We start from the raw sequence: 19,471 nt of genomic DNA, 5'->3' as shown, positions 1-19,471 counted from the left end.
GGTCCGGGGTTGACCCCAGGGCTTGTCTGGTTTAGGTTTCATCCCTGCCAGTTACAGCTAATTAATGGTTTAATAAAGCGGCCCGGTTTAAAACCCAACACTTGTGTCTGCCTCTTCATTCCAACTGGGGGGGGCAAAGAACTATATACAAAATCCTGAATTCCTCAGAGGAAAGGTGTGATAGCCTCTGTTACATTTTCTCTGATATCTTCTTCTACTACATCATAAACTGTTTAGAGAGCCCATAACAAGCTAATTTAAGCTCCGTTTCTTTAACCCAGTAAGGTGTCAATGAGTCTTTCATTATCAGGCTCATTAGCCCAGTAGGATTAATCATTAGTTTATACCAATATAGAAAGATAGCAATCCATAAACGGGCCTGTAAGGTGAACATTCTATTAGACAAGGAATCTTTTAGGCATTGTGTCTAATGGGGTTTCTTCTGAAATGGCCAGAAGGTATCCTTTCTTGATTGCCTCCAGAGTGCCCAAGATGTCAAAGGCAAACAAAGACAGTGCAATACCTTGATCTCAGCAGGAGCTCTTAGTGGCCTTTTTTTGTGCTAAAGTGAAATAGGTCAGCAGCACAGCATTGTCAACCTAGCAAGCTCTCCCTTCTTTCTGCCTTCTTCATCATATTTCTTTTCCATATAATTTCTCTTTTATTGCCTGGAGATGGAGATGTCCCTTCAGTAGTTTAGACATAATAAGATGCATTAATAAATGGATGATTATCTGCTAGTGTCTGATATCCCCTTGTTCTCCCTCCTGAGTTCTCTTTCTGTCTTGGATGTCTCCTCAGTGTCATGGCTGGTGATCCTAGTGACCCAGACTCAGAGTTATTTTATATTTCCTTTTAATCAGTCTTCATTTCATGAACTTTCTAATAAAAGGATTTCTCCACCATATCTACCCAGAGCTTCTGGGGCAATCCACCATGTTTGATTTCTGATATGAAGACTGTAATTCCACTGGTGCAGACTAATATTACAGATGGTCTTCATGACCAATGCAATTAAATTTCCCTCAGAGGTTGGGTGTGCAAACTTGCACATACTTCCTAGAGGAGAAAAAGAAGAAAAAGAAGATATTGGATTTATATCCCGCCCTCCACTCCGAAGAGTCTCAGAGCGGCTCACAATCTCCTTTACCTTCCTCCCCCACAACAGACACCCTGTGAGGTGGGTGGGGCTGGAGAGGGCTCTCACAGCAGCTGCCCTTTCAAGGACAACCTCTGCCAGGGCTATGGCTGACCCAAGGCCATGCTAGCAGGTGCAAGTGGAGGAGTGGGGACTCAAACCCGGTTCTCCCAGATAAGAGTCCGCACACTTAACCACTACACCAAACTGGCTCTCCAAAAAGCTTTGGCTTGATGTATACATATGGGTTTTAAAAAGAGAAAATTGTGTCATGCTTGCAAAAGACAGTCATGAAACAAACACACCTTCTTCCCATAAGACACACTCCTTCATTTTAGAGGTGAAATTGAAAAGTGGTTTGAAAATGTGTTACGTTTTCATTTGAACAATGAAAGAATTTCTCCAGGCTCGCTGCATAGGCAGGAAGAAAAGTTGTTAGTTTTTCAGCAAAATGTTGCACATTATCTATGCCCACTACATAGGTTTCAAAAAGTGACAATCTTACCAATTTAAAGGTCAGTCAGATCGTCAAAACAGAGAAGTCCCTTCACAGTAGAGGTCAAACTGACATGGCTATCAAATCTCTCATTAGTCTCACCTCTAAAGTAGGGACTGCTACAGACTCGCTGCAGTAGTAGAAAGCAAGCTCATTATTTTCACAGCTTCTTTAATATCCAGTGCACAAAACTAGGCAAGCTCTCTTAGAAGTCCAAAAAGTTCCAGGCCACTTCCATTTGAATGACAATACATGACATACAGAAAAACAGAAAAATAATATTACATGATGAACATAAAAAGAAGTTGCAAAACTTAACACATGCAAAAAAACAACAACCTAGTATTTACATTTGAGGACTCTTTGATCTTGAGGCCCAGACCAAATGACCCTCTTTCCCTCCCCCCCCCCCCATGATTGGCCCTGGGACTCAGTAATATTTTTAGATAGTGCTGAACTTCCAAGGACCATAAATGTATCACATTTATCAAGTGGTCTCAAATGAAAGAAGTGTATCATTTAACATTAAACAAAAGCTTAATTTTGGTTCATTGCTTTGAAAGCTTTTAAAATTGAATAAACTGCCTGCAGATTTTCAGTACTATGACTGAACACCTTGTTTGCATCCTTAGCATGCAAATGTATTACATTACTTTTAAACCGAGGTCCTGTAAAACCATAAACATGCAGCCCAGTCCTATGGGAGCTTAGTAGGATTTGCTCTCAGCCTCCACCAAGCAGGAGCAGGACTGAAGTCTTAATTTACAAAGAAGCAGTCTTGTTGAAACAAGAGTTTTTGTCACTTGAAAAAGTGACATAGTTATTATTTCATGAAACTGCCTGAGCCAGCTCACATTTTGTAAGATGCATGGTCTCCTAAGTGAATTTCCCTTCAATACAGAGAGAAGGGAAAATTGCCAAGTGGGTGAGGCCCAAATAACAAGTAATAGAAAGAAGTCCCAGTTATATTTACAGCACAAATAAACACAAACTCCAGTCAGATTAATAAAATCCAAATTTCTAATGCTTAATAAATCCTGGTAGCTATTAATATGGGAAGAGGTCATAACACATCTTTTAAGGGAAAATGTCCCACATTAGATGATCTGAAGTACAATTGAGAAAGAACTTTCTGAGTGCTACTGGCAGTCAGAGTACAAAATACTGAGGTAATGTTTTGACTAAGTATAAAGCAGCTCCATACGTTGCACAGAAGTTAGGAATAGAATATCTAGAGGCAAACACTGGAACTCCATATTGTGCAAGCATTTACTTATTTAAAAAAAAATGAGAGAGTAGCATCAACACAGCTTCTTCATGGACTAGTGATAGACTAGTTCAGAACTGGACTCTTCTGATAGAAGAAATCTCATGCTTTATTCCAAACATTGCCATCATTATCAGCAGTGTGATGGGACCTCCAACCCTCATTTGCAATTCAATCAGCGCTCGCTCTGCAGGAGTTTTACACCTCCAAGGGCGCTTATAACGCCTTAGCGGTGATTAAGGTTTATAAGGCTAAGGTTATACCCCAATTAATGTACGGAGCTGAGATTTTCCTGTATAACAAAATAACCAAATTGGAGATGGTTCAATCGAAGTTTGTACGATGTATCCTCCAGGTGCCAAAATATGCCTCATCTATTGCAAACAGGCTGGAAACGGGGCTTCCAAGCCTCTCCACAGTAATGTGGAATAGAGGTTTGAGTCTCCTGTTAAGAGTGCTGACCAATCCGGATGACATTGTACACCAAATCTTCTACGACTCATTTGTCAGCAATTGGTTGAGGAAATTAAATTCCAAATTAGAGGAATGTGATCTGAATATTGATTCCCTAGCCCTCATGTTCAAGAACGGGGCAAAAGAAATTATCAGAGACCAATTACTGGAATTGGAGTTAAAACAATCTCTGGCCAAAGTTGGGGGGATGTACATCCCAACCCTTTTTACAAGTGACCTTAAATGTGCCAGGTATCTAGAAAAGATACAGCCAATTAAGATCAGGCGGATGCTGTCCTTGGCACGCCTGAACATTCTGGACACAGCAGTACTGAGGGGCCGTTTCCACAAGATCCCGTTAGAAGACAGGATCTGTCCGTGCGGCCTGGAGGAGGTCGATACGGTTTCCCACCTTATTCTGAACTGTCTTTTCCATACAGAGGCAAGGTACAGACTTTTGCGGAACCATCTAATGCTAGCTGAATCTTTAAATCAGGCCCAAACCATTTACTTCCTCTTAGGGGATGGGAGTGATCAACTTTCTTTGGATCTTGCTAAGTTTCTATATGTTACCGACCTTGACAGGAAGAAATTTAATGCTGTCTGTATTTGAAAGAAGATGCTTTTAGTTAAGTGTTGCCTACGTCAGCTAATTTTATTACCACTTTGATGGATGTACAAGTTTTATATTGTTATGTTATATTTCAACTTGGTGTTGTGTTGTACTGTTATTGATGAGTTGTGTTGTTGCTGTCGATTGGCTTAGAGCCGCAATAAACTGACTGACTGACTGACTGACTGACTGACAGAAAGGTTTTCATGGCCTTCTGTAAACTATCAAATTTTGTTTTCAAACCTCAGATACACTGCCTGCAAGTTTTACCCCTTTACCTCCTTCACCCCAATTTTACCTAGAGATGGCAGGAGCTGTGGTCACCGGTAGCTCTCTATAGGTGATTACAGACCGACACTTTGGGCCGACTCAGAGATGGCTCTGAAATTGACCCCAAAAATCCTTCCACACAAAAACATCTGCTGTCCATCTCCCTCCCGCACTCATCCTGTCCTCCAGCCTCCGCAGGCCAGCTCAAAAAGCTACCACTTCTGAAGTGGTAGCAGATTTCTGAGCTGACAGCCAGTCACCCCATCAGCATCTGAAAGCAGCAGGGCAGATGCAAGGCTTGACTGTGTTGGGTGAAGAAAGAGCCGTCTGGGCTTCTGAGGCGCATCTGGCAGACGGGATATAGGTGCTTCGCTGGGGAGTGTGTGGAGGCTTCAGGATGGCTCTTTTTGAGCTGGCCCAATTCGAGATGCCTCCCAACCACCCCAAACCGCCCATCTGTTATCACCTCATGTGAAGTTTTTTTCTCTTTCCCTTTCTTTCTTGAAGCCTGGAATGCTGAAATTACTCTGTTACATGCAAAAGTGATCACTGGAGAATTTACAGAACACCTGATATCCAACTGAGCATTTAAGCACTTTTGAAAACTACATATTCTAGTGGTCTTTGCTGAGCTGCATATGATTAGATGCTTGGTTTGCATTCTGAACCAGACAAAAATTTATTGAGGAAATTGCACTTAGTTTGTAATGGAACATTTCAAGGTGAAAATGTGTGCTCTGAATGAGATATATTTAAATTATCCAGGATGTTGGAGCTAATATGGTGCTTCTTAGTTTTGAACTAGGACTGGAGAGACCTGGTTACAAATCCTTACTCAGTTTTGGAGATCATTGTGTGGCACTGGACCATTCACTCTCAGCCTAATCTTCCAGAAAGGATGATTTCCCCAAATACAATGGACTTCATTCTCAGACCTTATGCCTTCCATGCCCCCTAGTTATGTGTGCAACACCAAAGACTTCTGTTAACAATCTTCCAGGCAACACTATTTTGGCCACCATAGATATTGAGTTTCTGTATAACTACATCCCCAGCAAAGATAGATTACAAGCCATCAAGAACGTCGTCTCTGACAACTGCCAGCCTCACTACTAAGCTCTGTCCTCGTTCATAACTATTCTCATTCATAACTCATTCCTATTTCTGATGGTTCTAACTTCTGCTTAAGGTGATAGCCATTCAAGCCATACTAGATAGATAGAATTATTTCTGATTTGGTGATAATTTATTCCTTCAGAACAATAGCACTGCCATTGATACCCCCATGGCACCACAATAAGCTAACATTTTCATGGCTGACCTGCAACAGTCCTTCCTCAGCTCCTACCTATTAACTCCCTCTTGCACTTGATATTTATTTATGATATTTTAACCATCTGAACACATGGGGAAGAAGCATGGGAGAAATTTCTCCATGCCTTCAGCAATGTCCACTTCATCATCAACTTAACAATAATTCAATCCATACAAGAAGTGCATTTTCTAGAATCTACAATACAAATACATACTGAAAACATAAAAACCACCTTATACGGGAAACCTACTGATTATCAAACATATCTACATGTCTCCAGTGAACACCCTAAACACACCAAACAATCTACTGTCAACAGCCGAACTCTGTGCTACAGGTGCATCTAATTTGACCTCTCTGACTGATATTTCTGGAATTACAATTATCATGTGATGTAGTAAGAAAATATCAACACAGGCAGAATGATATCAAGGAATAACATGCTACAAGATAGGCTGAATGAAACCGCAACAGAGTACCAGAGTAGGTGGTCACAATGATACTTCTCTCACACAGGGATTGGGAAACAACCCTTTTCTTGTCCTCATAAGAACATAAGAGAAGCCATGTTAGATCAGGCAATGGCCCATCCAGTCCAACATTCTGTGTCACACAGCGGCCAAATATATATATATATATATATATATATATATATATATATATATATATATATATATATATATATATATATATATATATACACACACACACACACACACACACATACACACTGTGGCTAATAGCCACTGATGGACCTCTGCTCCATATTTTTATCTAACCCCCTCTTGAAGGTGGCCATGCTTGTGGCCGCCACCACCTCCTGTGGCAGTGAATTCCACATGTTAATCACCCTTTGGGTGAAGAAGTACTTCCTTTTATCCGTTTTAACCTGTCTGCTCAGCAATTTCATCGAATGCCCACGAGTTCTCGTATTGTGAGAAAGGGAGAAAAGTACTTCTTTCTCTACTTTCTCCATCCCATGCATTATCTTGTAAACCTCTATCATGTCACCCCTCAGTCGACGATTCTCCAAGCTAAAGAGCCCTAAGCGTTTCAACCTTTCTTCATAAGGAAGGTGTTCCAGCCCTTTAATCATTCTAGTTGCCCTTTTCTGAACTTTCTCCAATGCTATAATATCCTTTTTGAGGTGCGGCGACCAGAACTGCACACAGTACTCCAAATGAGACCGCACCATCGATTTATACAGGGGCATTATGATACTGGCTGATTTGTTTTCAATTCCCTTCCTAATAATTCCCAGCATGGCGTTGGCCTTTTTTATTGCAAACGCACACTGCCTTGACATTTTCAGTGAATTATCTACCACGACCCCAAGATCTCTCTCTTGGTCAGTCTCTGCCAGTTCACACCCCATCAACTTGTATTTGTAGCTGGGATTCTTGGCCCCAATGTGCATTACTTTGCACTTGGCCACATTGAACCGCATCTGCCACGTTGACGCCCACTCACCCAGCCTCAACAGATCCCTTTGGAGTTCCTCACAATCCTCTCTGGTTCTCACCACCCTGAACAATTTAGTGTCATCCGCAAATTTGGCCACTTCACTGCTCACTCCCAACTCTAAATCATTTATGAACAAGTTAAAGAGCATGGGACCCAGTACCGAGCCCTGCGGCACCCCACTGCTTACCATCCTCCACTGCGAAGACTGCCCATTTATACTCACTCTCTGCTTCCTATTACTCAGCCAGTTTTTGATCCACAAGAGGACCTGTCCTTTTACTCCATGACTCTCAAGCTTTCTAAGGAGCCTTTGATGAGGAACTTTATCAAAAGCTTTCTGGAAGTCAAGGTAAACAACATCTATTGGGTCTCCTTTGTCCACAAGTTTGTTTACCCCCTCAAAGAAATGTAACAGGTTAGTGAGGCAAGATCTTCCCTTACAGAACCCATGCTGAGTCTTCCTCGATAACCTGTGTTCATCAATGTGCCTACTCATTCTGTCCTTGATAATGGTTTCTACCAACTTTCCCGGTATTGAAGTCAGACTGACTGGCCTGTAATTTCCTGGATCTCCTCTGGAACCCTTTTTAAAGATGGGGGTGACATTTGCTACCTTCCAGTCCTCAGGAACGGAGGCAGATTTCAATGAAAGATTACAGATTTTTGTTAGAAGATCCACAAGTTCAACTTTGAGTTCTTTCAGAACTCTCGGATGTATGCCATCCGGACCCAGTGACTTATTAGTTTTTAATTTGTCTATCAGTTGTAGGACCTCCTCTTTTGTCACCTCAATCTGACTCAGGTCTTTCAACACCCCTTCCAATATTAGTGGTTCTGGGGCGGGCAAACACTTCTCATCTTCCACGGTGAAGACGGAGGCAAAAAATGCATTCAGCTTCTCAGCCATTTCCCCATCCTCCTTCAGTAATCCTTTTACCCCATGGTCATCCAAGGGCCCCACTGCTTCCCTGGCTGCTTTCCTACTTCTAATATATTTGAAGAAATTTTTATTGTTGGTCTTTATGTTTTTTGCAATATGCTCCTCATAGTCCCTTTTTGCCTGCCTGATCACAGTCTTGCATTTGATTTGCCACTGCCTGTGTTCCCTTTTATTAATCTCACTTGGACTGGTTTTCCACCGCTTAAAGGAGTCCTTCTTACCTTTTACAGCTTCCATTACTTTGTTTGTTAACCATGCTGGCCTCTTCTTAATCTCAATTCTTCTTAATTCTTCATCTCAATTCTTAATCTTAATTCTTCATCTCAGCCTTAAATGACTTCTCACCCATTCCATTGTCTGAAGAAGTATGCCTACATATGAAAACTTACATTCTGAATAAAACTTTGATGGTCTTAAAGGTACTACTGGACTCCTACTTTGTTCTGTTGCTTCTGACCAACCCGGCTGTCCACCTGGATCTACCTCAATAATGCACTTCCTAACACAGACTCTGGGACCAGGGCCTACAATAAACCAATACTCATACTCATACTTCTCTCACACACACATACTTTCCCATACTCATGCTGACAACACGATCACTGGACCAGCCATACTTTCTCAGGTTTATTCACTTACTCATTTTCCACCATTATATATGCCATCAAATGTGAACAATGCCCTTCTACTCTCTACACTGGACAAACAGGTCAATCCCTATTCAAAAGAATGAATTGATATAAATCTGACATTGCGATTAAAAAAAACCAGTGGGAGAACTTTTTAATTTTCCAAGGCATTCTATTGCTGACCTAAAAGTGGCAGTCAAATGGAGAAGCTTTAAGGAGAGGTTACATGAGATTGCTGAATCTGAGTTCATTCACAAATTCAGAACAGTGGACTCGCCAGAGCTGAATAGGGACATAGAATTCTTATTTCACTACAGGTGCTAATTTTCTGCCCCTAAGCATTTCTCCCCTACTCTAATAAAGCAGATTACATTTGATATTGTATCTTTACATCCTGTTTTCTCCCACCTTTCTCCCACCTTCAGGCTGGGATATAAGGACTCAGGAATCTTCATTTGTATTTGTATCTGACAAAGGCAGCTTTAACTCTTGGAAGTGCCTTCCTTGAAAATCTTGTTGGTCTCTATGGTGCTACTAGACGCAAATGTAGCTCTACTACTGCAGACCAACATGGCTACCCTCTGAAACTTGTTAGGGTCAACTGCCTGCTTTGAGTTTCTTGAGGGAAGGGTGCGATAAATTCAGAAAGCAATGGAAAGATGAAGTTGTACGTTTGTGTTCTTAAGATAATATGAACCCCTGACTGAGAGCAACAAGTTTAAACCAAAACACAAATTTCAGCAGTACTGTTTTTGTGTATATGAATCACAATCAATCTGGTAATTGAGTGAACTTCAGTGGTACTGCTGTATTTGCTCTAAATAAAGAATGTCATTGTCCTAAATGGAATTTGTGCATCAATATTTATGAGTTAATTTGGATTCTGTATTAAATAGAAATTCAGCACTCAATTACACAGAATAAATAATAGTTCCATTTTGCATATATTGTTGACAAAACTAATTTGTCTCCTTTTGGGAGTTTGTAATAAGATTATCGTCAAAGCCTTTAGCTACGTGATCATCTGCTATTCAAAGCCTCTTTCTAAATCGAAGAGTTGATGAATGAATTTCAGGATTATCAATGCCCTGTAGGGTTGTTCAGGAGGCCACACAAAAATTACTTACTAGTGAATTGTTTATCCATGTTTAATTCATAATTTTATCCTATGCATTGGTCTAGAAATCTCATGAGGCTATTAGCTAAACACAAATTGTGCAGCAATTCAGTAACTGAGATCGCTTTAAACAGATTTGGAACAGATTTTCTTTAAATTTAACTTGCAAAGATTGGATTACAAATGCAACCGCTTGCACTTCCCAGTAGAGGTGAAATGGGAAATGTGATCCAACAGACATTAGGAATCAGAATTGGAGGACACATTATGAATATCTTGAGATCACCTGCTATGACAGTAACTTGAGCAGAACAGCTCTGAGAGAACTTGTGACTGACCCAAGATCACACCAGCAGCTGCATGTGAAGGAATTGGAATCAAACCTAGTTCTCAGGGTTACAGTCTTTTACTATTAACTACTGTACAGGAATTTTCCATTCCTGATGCAAAACATTACAGCTAAAAAATGTGAAGATTATTTTCAGTGATCATTATGTTTGTCCATAATTTTACTTTGTACTATTTTCCTGTAATAGAAAAAAAGGCTGTAACAAATATTCTTCCAATACTTTAGGAACAAATAAAATACTGCTGTTTTAGAACATTTCCCCCACCTTATCAATAATATATTTTTCCTTTAATTGATTATTCATCTGGAGAGCCCAAAGAATAATGAATCGCGTAATGAATGTCATCACGGCATTACACAGACAATCAGATTCAGTTATATGACTGATCAAATCTAATTATATAATCATGTGGCTGAAGACAAATGAAGAGAATTAAGAGTGAGGGAAATGTGTCATATATCAGTCACGTAAATGTTCCCAGCCATTTGGGGATCACATAACAAAGAGGACACTGTCACAGCACTAAGCAACCAATCAACTTTGACTGTGTGACATTGATGGAAAGCAAAAGAATCCCCACATCAGCTTGTATTGCTCTTATCTAACATCGTCTACTAATGCAATCACTAAATGCTGTGTGACTTTTAACTTTACTAAAAAATTTTCAATCTGACTATTACCTTAATAGTGTTAAAGCAGCCATGATAACAGATAATTATTTTATTCCTTAAAACAAACTGATGTAATTTGCAACATTAGTCCTGAGGAATGTTCAGATAGCTGTTTTAAAACTTCAGCAATCAGTCTCAGTGGTCAAAAGAAGTAAATCATTAGAGATTGGAAAATAAACCTTAGAATGGTTATATGAGTTATCCTCAGTTGACTAGAGAGATAGAAAACAGGATTGTAGTTTTCATGTATCACTATTAGCAATGTTTGTCTTCATGAAAGACTAATTTACAAAAGATGAAGTGTCGAATCCTACTGTATTTTTGCTACAAAAAATGTCTGGTGATTTTTGTGTCTTTTTGTTTTTTAAGCCCTGCTTAATCTGGTTTACTAGAAGCACAGAGAACTGAACAATTAAATTTGGTTAAATTCGGTGATAAATTAAGTACTGAAATGAATCTTCTTACTACAGTGCAGCAGTTATGGCTGGGATAACAGATGCACAAGATATTACTTCTGCTGCAGATTTCTAGAATGTAAATTTTCATACTGATGTGCTACATTTAATGCAGATGGTTTCCTGGTCACACAAAGCAATGGAACATTTGCCCCCCAAGTCGGAATAAAGAGACGGACACAATTAAATTGGTGAAAATATGGGCCACTTTTATTAAAATAACTAGCAACGGCAAGGGCAACCGAACTGCGGCCAGGTCAGGGCCAGCGGTCTCCTCAGACCGCTCCCCTGCCTTTTTCAGCGGGCGAGAGACCCGGCCCCCCAGCCGGAGCTGTGAGCCACAGCTCCCGTTAGGCAGGCCCAGCAGGGAGGCTCGCACCGGAGGGCCCCAAACACCAGACGCGAGTCTCAGCGAAAGGCACCCATCCAATCGAGTCTCCAGGACAGTCTGCATTCACAAACCTCGAGCCACACCCAAGGTTGATCCTGACAGACCCCTAACTCCCCAAAAGGGGGAGGCTAACCGGTCCTCCCCAGGCCGCATGGTGCCATAAACCCCGTAGAACCTGCCCTGAAAAGTGACCAACTCTACCAAGGCACCAACCCTAAGCCAATTCCTCAATCCACTGAAATGCTATGCAAGGTAGGCAAAAAACACCCCCCAGTCAAATGCCAAATCGCCGGGGAGTGAAAAAATTCCTACCCGGCCCCTCCAAACGGAAGCGACCAGCGATTGCCTGCATAACAAATAGGGCGGGCGGGTGGGCCGAAAACGCCGGGAAGACTGCCGCGGCATCGAGCGGGGCTTCAGCAACAGCGCTGAAGCCCCGCCCCCTCAGGACGCGCTCAAAAGAGCGCCGAAGAGTCCGCTCTCCCTCCAAGGGGGGGCAAAACTTCCCCTTCAGCCACGCTGCGATGCAGCGGGCTTCAGGAGGCTTCTTTGCCCCCCAAGTCGGAATAAAGAGACGGACACAATTAAATTGGTGAAAATATGGGCCACTTTTATTAAAATAACTAGCAACGGCAAGGGCAACCGAACTGCGGCCAGGTCAGGGCCAGCGGTCTCCTCAGACCGCTCCCCTGCCTTTTTCAGCGGGCGAGAGACCCGGCCCCCCAGCCGGAGCTGTGAGCCACAGCTCCCGTTAGGCAGGCCCAGCAGGGAGGCTCGCACCGGAGGGCCCCAAACACCAGACGCGAGTCTCAGCGAAAGGCACCCATCCAATCGAGTCTCCAGGACAGTCTGCATTCACAAACCTCGAGCCACACCCAAGGTTGATCCTGACAGACCCCTAACTCCCCAAAAGGGGGAGGCTAACCGGTCCTCCCCAGGCCGCATGGTGCCATAAACCCCGTAGAACCTGCCACAACTAAGGCCAAGTCTCTACTTAGGGCTTAGCACCCACAGAAAGACCCCAAACCAACAAAAGCCCTTGCCGCAAATCTATCAGAAAAAGCACATTACCCTTTTCCGAGAGATGCACACCATCCCCTCTGTAGAGGTCGGGACATTCCTTAGAAATATCTGGATGGGGCAAATAGTGGCCCAAACCACCCTCCAGAACCTTGCAAATTTCCTTATTCGCTCAGTGGGCAACCAAACTGCGGCCAGGTCAGGGCCAGGGGTCTCCTCAGACCGCTCTCCTGCCTTTTTCAGTGGGCGAGAGACCCGGCCCCCCAGCCAGAGCTGTGAGCCACAGCTCCCGTTAGGCAGGCCCAGCAGGGAGGCTTGCACTGGAGGGCCCAAACACCAGACGCGAGTCTCAGCGAAAGGCACCCATCCAATCGAGTCTCCAGGACAGTCTGGATTCACAAACCTCGAGCCACACCCAAGGTTGATCCTGCCAGACCCCTAACTCCCCAAAAGGGGGAGGCTAACCGGTCCTCCCCAGGCCACATGGTGCCATAAACCCCCAGGCACAGCGCCACACCCAGCGCGAAATCATGGCCGACCAAACCATAATGGTACCAGGCCATCTGTTCCTTATGTACCTGAAATCGTCTCGGGCCTGCAAGATCAATGCCTTGCCCTTAATCAGCCCGAGATCATTCCCTCCCAGGTGAAAAATCAATGCCTGCGGAGGAGGGCCCCCAGACCCATGAAACAAAAAGGGAAGCAAGCCAGGCCACTGAAGACCCCGGCGCCCCCTCCATTCTATTGTGACACGTTTGCTGAGCCCCAGCTGAGAGCCAACAGCAGTTCTCCGAGCTTGATGTGCCGCCCGAAACACATAACTGTGCCCGCAGATGAGAACTCTGCTCCTCCGGCCAGGAACAACAGCATCTAAAAGGAAAACAGACAAGTTATACAACCCAAACCTCAAAATACCCCAGCTCCTAACCAAAACTTATTAGCGGAGCAAAGGGCGAATATAACCTTTGTAAGCCTGAGACCGCCAACGGCCCAGGCGTTGAATGGACGAAGTAGGATAACCCAAGGCAGCAGCTGTAGAGGCTGCACCGATTCTGAAGGAATGGGTACCAAACCTCAATCCAGACAAACCCAACCAGGCTAAAGCCTTTTGACGTCACAGCCCAAAATTAATGCTTTGTCAACGGACTGCCCCCAGCGTGACAAAACCGCGATCCTTCGCAGCCCCTCCGCAAAGCCAAATAGTCGGCTAATGCGGAAACTGGGCAAAGCTCCACCTCTGAGCACGAACCCAACTCTAGCACAGTCCCCGTGCCCTCTTGATCAGTTTTAGATCGCCGGATAGTAAGGACCACCTTACCCCCCAGCAACATAATATCCTTCAATATGAAACATCACGCGTGGAGCTTGCCACCAGTTCACTAACCCTCAGAGCCCCATAAAAGGCTACCAAAGAGGCTGCGTGGAACAAAACTGCCTCGAAATGAGACGCACACACTGCGCTCCAAACCCCTTGCAAACCCCGAAGAATATCAGGAGACAAAGGGACCCTAGTATGAGGCATAGGCCCAGCCTCCCTGGACCACCCTTCCAGCATCTTTCGAATACGAAAATCTGCTGTTCCTCTTTAAACCCCAAGGCCTTGCTAGTGAAGGCCAGCGCAGACATGCGTTCCCGAATTGATTGCACGGCCAATCCCTTACCTCTCAAGGAAACATAATAATGGAGCAACTGCTCCGCTGGGAGGGGCCAAACAGTGCGATGCCCTACCTCAGCCCTAAAGTCCTCAAACTGCCGCACGGCACACTCATAAGACTTCCTGGTGCTAGGTGCAATGGCTAAGCCTATCGCTCTGCAGGCCTCGGCTCTCCAATCAGCCATAGCTCCTGGGGCATTGGCGCCGCTTCCAGATCGGCGTCTGGGGCCAGCTGACGAAACCTCTCGATTTGTTTACCATCTGTTTATGATAGAGAGCGTCAGCTACCCCGTTATTCACCCCAGGAACATGCTTGGCCAAAAAACAAAATGTTAAGCCGCAGGCAACGCAGAGTGAAGGCCCTCACCATCCCCATAACCCGCTGCGATTTGGACGAAAGGGAGTTAATAACCTGAACAACCGCCATGTTATCGCACCAAAAATGAACAGTGCAATTAACCATATTACTCCCCCACAGCCAAACCACAACTAAAATGGGAAAAAATTCCAAAAACGTGAGGTCCCGGCTCAAACCGGCCTGCACCCACAACTCAGGCCACTCTTCCATGCTCCAATGTCTACGGAAGTAGACCCCATGACTTAAGGGTCCTGGACCAAGTTGGCACTCGAGGACCTTGAAAAGGAAATCTAAAGCCCAACGTAAAACCGTTCAACAAATAACAACTGTCCTCCCCACATGGATACCTACGAAGCCGCTTCTCAAGAGGCCCCACCTTTATCGGGCTGGGACCCCTCTCCAGTTTGAAAGGGACCACCGCCTGATCTTTTCTGGCCCTTACGTGGACGAACTGTAGGGCAGTTGTTGAAAGAATGTGGGCCAGCACACAGGGGGCATCCGTGCTTAAAGTAGCAGCCTTTACGACTGCACGCCCCCTGGGACCCATACTCCCATCAAAGCAAGTGGGGTAGAACCGCCTGCCCCGCAACCCTGCGGGAGGAGGAGGACACACCAGAAGGCGAAGAGGAAGCCCTAGTCACTAGGTGACCACTGTCAGAACGGTCCCCCAAATTGGGCCGAGCAGGTGACATCACCTGCAGCCACAACTGTTGGTGAATCTGATCCCAAGGGAGTGAAGGGTACAAAGCGGCCCTCATCCTGAACTCCTGGTCATATTGGATACAGGCCGAGCCGCTGAACATCGTATACCCCTTGTATATGATGTCCATATATTGAATCAACGCGGCGGCCCGCCAGGGCTGCGCACATGCTATCACTCCCGCATATATGAAAAACCCCGGGAGCCAATTGGCCCAGGTCCGATCAACCTTCCTCTTCCTGAGCTTCTCCATCCCTTTATCGACCAGCTCCTCCTTGCCCCTCGTCTCCAAATCCCTAAATAAAAGGGAGAATACGTCCACGTATTCCCCTTTTAAGATTTTCTCTCTTGTGGCAGGCAGCAGGTGATCACCCAGCACAAAGCCACCTCCCCAAAAGTCATAGCACTAAAAGGGACCGCCCCGTACTTACCAGCCGATGAAGCAGGCACCAAAGCTGATCCAGTACCACCCGCACCGGACGACGTGCCCGCACCAACATCAGAGCCAGCAGGCCCCACAGCTCCTCCAGCAGCAACTGCAGCAGATCTGCCTTCCAGAAGAGACAAGCGGGTCAATACATCTGCCTGCAAAGCACGCTTGGACAACCAACCCTTCTTGGGCAACTGAGAAGGTGGAAACCCCAATGCCTGCTCAAGTGCCCGCAGCCTCTAAAAAATGGCTGCATTAACTTCATCGTCCCCTTCATCGTCCGAAGATGAAAGGGGGGGCGGGGGCTTAGAAGGAGGCTTAGGAGCCTTAGGGGCAGGCTGCTTCCCTTTTGATTTTCCCTGCCTTTTCGACCCGACATGTTCGCTAAAGCGCACAGCAAACAGCAGACTTTCTTTAACTAGCTTAGCCAAGCCTGAGGCCAGCAAAGGAATAAAAGGTGGAAAACAGCCCTCAAAATGGCCACCACCTCAGTGAACTCTAAAATGGCCGCGCTTAAACACCTCGTAAAATGGCTGCCCCAAGAGCAAGGGTGTGATAAAGAAGAAGCAAGGCCGAAATGGCCCCCAAGCACCAGGAGAAGTACAGCACCTCAAAATGGCCGCCGCAAGAGCAAGGGGTGTGGGGAAGAAGAAGCAAGGCCAAAATGGGTGTCAGGCACCAGGAGACGTACAGCACCTCAAAATGGCCGCCCCAAGCACACGGCTTGAGGGAGAAGAAGCAAAGCTAATAATGGCTACCCAGCCTCAGGGAGAAGTACTCTTACCAGCACCCCTGAACTTCAGCCTCTCAAAACAGCCGCCCAGCCCCGCTGTTCCCCACAGTCTTGCTCAAATGGCCACCCCATCCCCTGACAGCACCACAGTCCTGAATAAGACACCTAAAAAAGTCTGCTGTGAAAACGCTGAGAAAGCAGCGTCACCCCAGAGTCAGAAACGACTGGTGCTTGCACACTTCAGTAAGCAAAATTAGTAGCCATGAACTTCTGAGCTCAGATAATAAAAAGGGGGAAACAAAATTCTTGATAGTATGTTTTTAATTTTATATAAACAATACAAACATTGAAAAAGATAAGACAAGATAGAAATACCACGAGGTTTCATTTTTACATGAGCAATAATATTTTGGTTGACTAAAGCATGAAAATTATAGAAAACCCATCATTCATAATCATCAATATTATCTAATAAATTGTAACTAATAACATTTTTCTATCTATAAAGTTGTTGAACAGATCCTACTTTGTTATGTACAAAGTACTTATTAACTTTTGCATTGGTCTGGTCTACATAGAATTACATTTTCATTCCTAACAATTCTAATATTTTTGACTTTGGGTCATTGTAAGCATTAACATTTTAAACATATGTTGTTCAATTCTGTCTCTTGATCCTTCTGGACTTTATCATTTTATTCTTATTTTAATCTTTATATCTTTCCAACCTAATTTTGATCAATATATGTAAAAATACATTCATTTTTTCTTGAAATTCAGATTATGGTCTGTTGTGCAAGAAAGATGTTAGCTTTGCCATTGTCATATAATCAGTTAATTTATTTTTCCAGTCAGTTCTGGGCATATTTCAGCTTTCCACTTAGATAAACTTCCATTTAATTCATATACCATTCTTGCCACTGTCACCATGTAGGGAAACAGAATTCTTCACCTCTCCAGTGATTTTTGTAGCACAAGCACATAACACCTGTTCTCCAAAGCTAGATTTAATAGAATCCAGAGCCAGCCAAGGTGCTTCACCTCAATCCCACCACTACTGTTCAGCTGACCAGAGGAGCTAGGCCACCATGGCACATTGGGAAGCTAGGCGAAAGACCTGTCTGCAGCCCTAAGTTCTGTACTACCACCCAGTTGAACTGTGAGAAATGCCTACATGGGCTGATGGTGATCTGGCTGGGCCAAGGGAAATGAGGCCACTGAGAGCCTTGGATCACAGGAAAGGAGGACAGAAATCTAGGGTTGCCAGCTAGGGTATGGTGATATCATACCATGATGTCTCTCTCCTCCCCAAACCCCACCCTCCCCAGGCTCCACCCCAAAATCTCCAGGTATTTCACAACTCAGAGCTGGCAACCCTAGATTTCTGTCTTCCCTGCTTGAGGCCTTTGGAGAGTGAAGGAAGGGATAGCTCTCTCTGGTGAAGAGAAGCAAGATACTTGTGAGGAACAAGCCCCACCCACCCAAGCCAAAAGTTTTTGGCCAACCTTTCCCTCAATTACCAGCATTGGAGTGACCCCTCATAGATAGGCTGTATACATATGTGGCTCAATGCAATGTTTGGGTGTGCAGAATAGCAAAGGTTGCATGTGCTTAACCAGAGGTTAGATATTCATTGACCACATATTCAGTGGTGAGAAGATGGGAGGGAACATTATATCCAGTGCTCTGATTACATTTCAAACACCTGATTGATGCTGTTGTGGCTCTTTGATTAAGACTATGCACATATATCTATGCCTAGCAGAAGGAACGGATGAATCATGTGCACAGCATCTGTTTGTGTACATAAATTTCATGGCACTCAAACTGTTAAACTCCCTCCCCAGATATTCATCTGTCCCCTTTTATCATTGTGTTTCACCAGAGGGTGAAGGCTTTTTTTTTTTTGTTTCACCTTGCATTCCCTCAGGGGCCCCTCCTTCCTGACCTATGTATTAATTGCTGGGTATGTCTGTGTTCTATAAGATATTAATTGCTGGGTCTGTGTGTGTTTTATAGACATATTTTACTCTTAAAGTAATTTTACTAAAGTTTTATAACATCCTGCTTTTAGTTGTTAGCCACCTTGGTGGCCCTGACTGGGCAGAAAGGTTGAGTACAAGTTGTGTGTGTAAATAAATAAATACTATCCACTTAGGAAAGTATTTGCAGAGAGTATTCTACCTTATACTGAAAGTGATTTGAGGAAAGATTCCCTTTAATAGTGATCCACAGTACTGTCTTGATACCAATTACAAATAAAAAGGGGGGGAGGAGAAATAAAATGGATTAAAGCGAGTCAGAATTTCCCCTCCATCATGTTAAAAAAATTACCTGTTACTAATAACACTGCATTTTTTGCAAAAAAAAATTAATGCTGCAATTTTTGCAAAGAATTTGCTAAAAAATTGTATTTACTGTTGCTTCTGCTGCCCATTTTAATCATCCATATATCATCAACTGCCTATATGTTTGTACCTGCGATTTAAACTGGTTGTTGGCCAGATCGCATGTACTCAAAAGCCAGGAACAGAGCATGTATCATTTAAATGTAAATGTTCAAGAACTAATGATTCATGAAGCTGTCAATTTTCAGTTCTTTGGGAGGGTGAAGACTACTGCTTCATCCTTTGCAGAGTTTTCTACAAAACTCAGAATACATATGATTATTTTACACTTATATGAGATTTGATTTTCTCCCTTTGTGACTTCTTTTAAACTGCCTGGTTTAATACCTCTGGGTTAAAAAAAGCAATTCAAATATGTTCCTTTATGCAAAGCATTTAAAAAAAAAAAAAAAACTGTACCCCACCTGTAATAAGAATGACATTTTCCTCTGTTCTGGTTCCCCACTCTGTAGCAAATTACAAGACAGAGCAAAAACTGATTAGATATGTATTGCTGCATAAGATTCTGTGGACTAGAACTAACTTCTTCAGATGAAACAAGTTCTTCTAAGAGAAGCCATGTTGGATCAGGCCAATGGCCCATCCAGTCCAACACTCTG

The sequence above is a fragment of the Heteronotia binoei genome, chromosome 5, assembly GCF_032191835.1.
Source record: "Heteronotia binoei isolate CCM8104 ecotype False Entrance Well chromosome 5, APGP_CSIRO_Hbin_v1, whole genome shotgun sequence".
Lineage (NCBI taxonomy): Eukaryota > Metazoa > Chordata > Lepidosauria > Squamata > Gekkonidae > Heteronotia > Heteronotia binoei.
Note: the sequence above shows the minus strand (reverse complement) of the source record.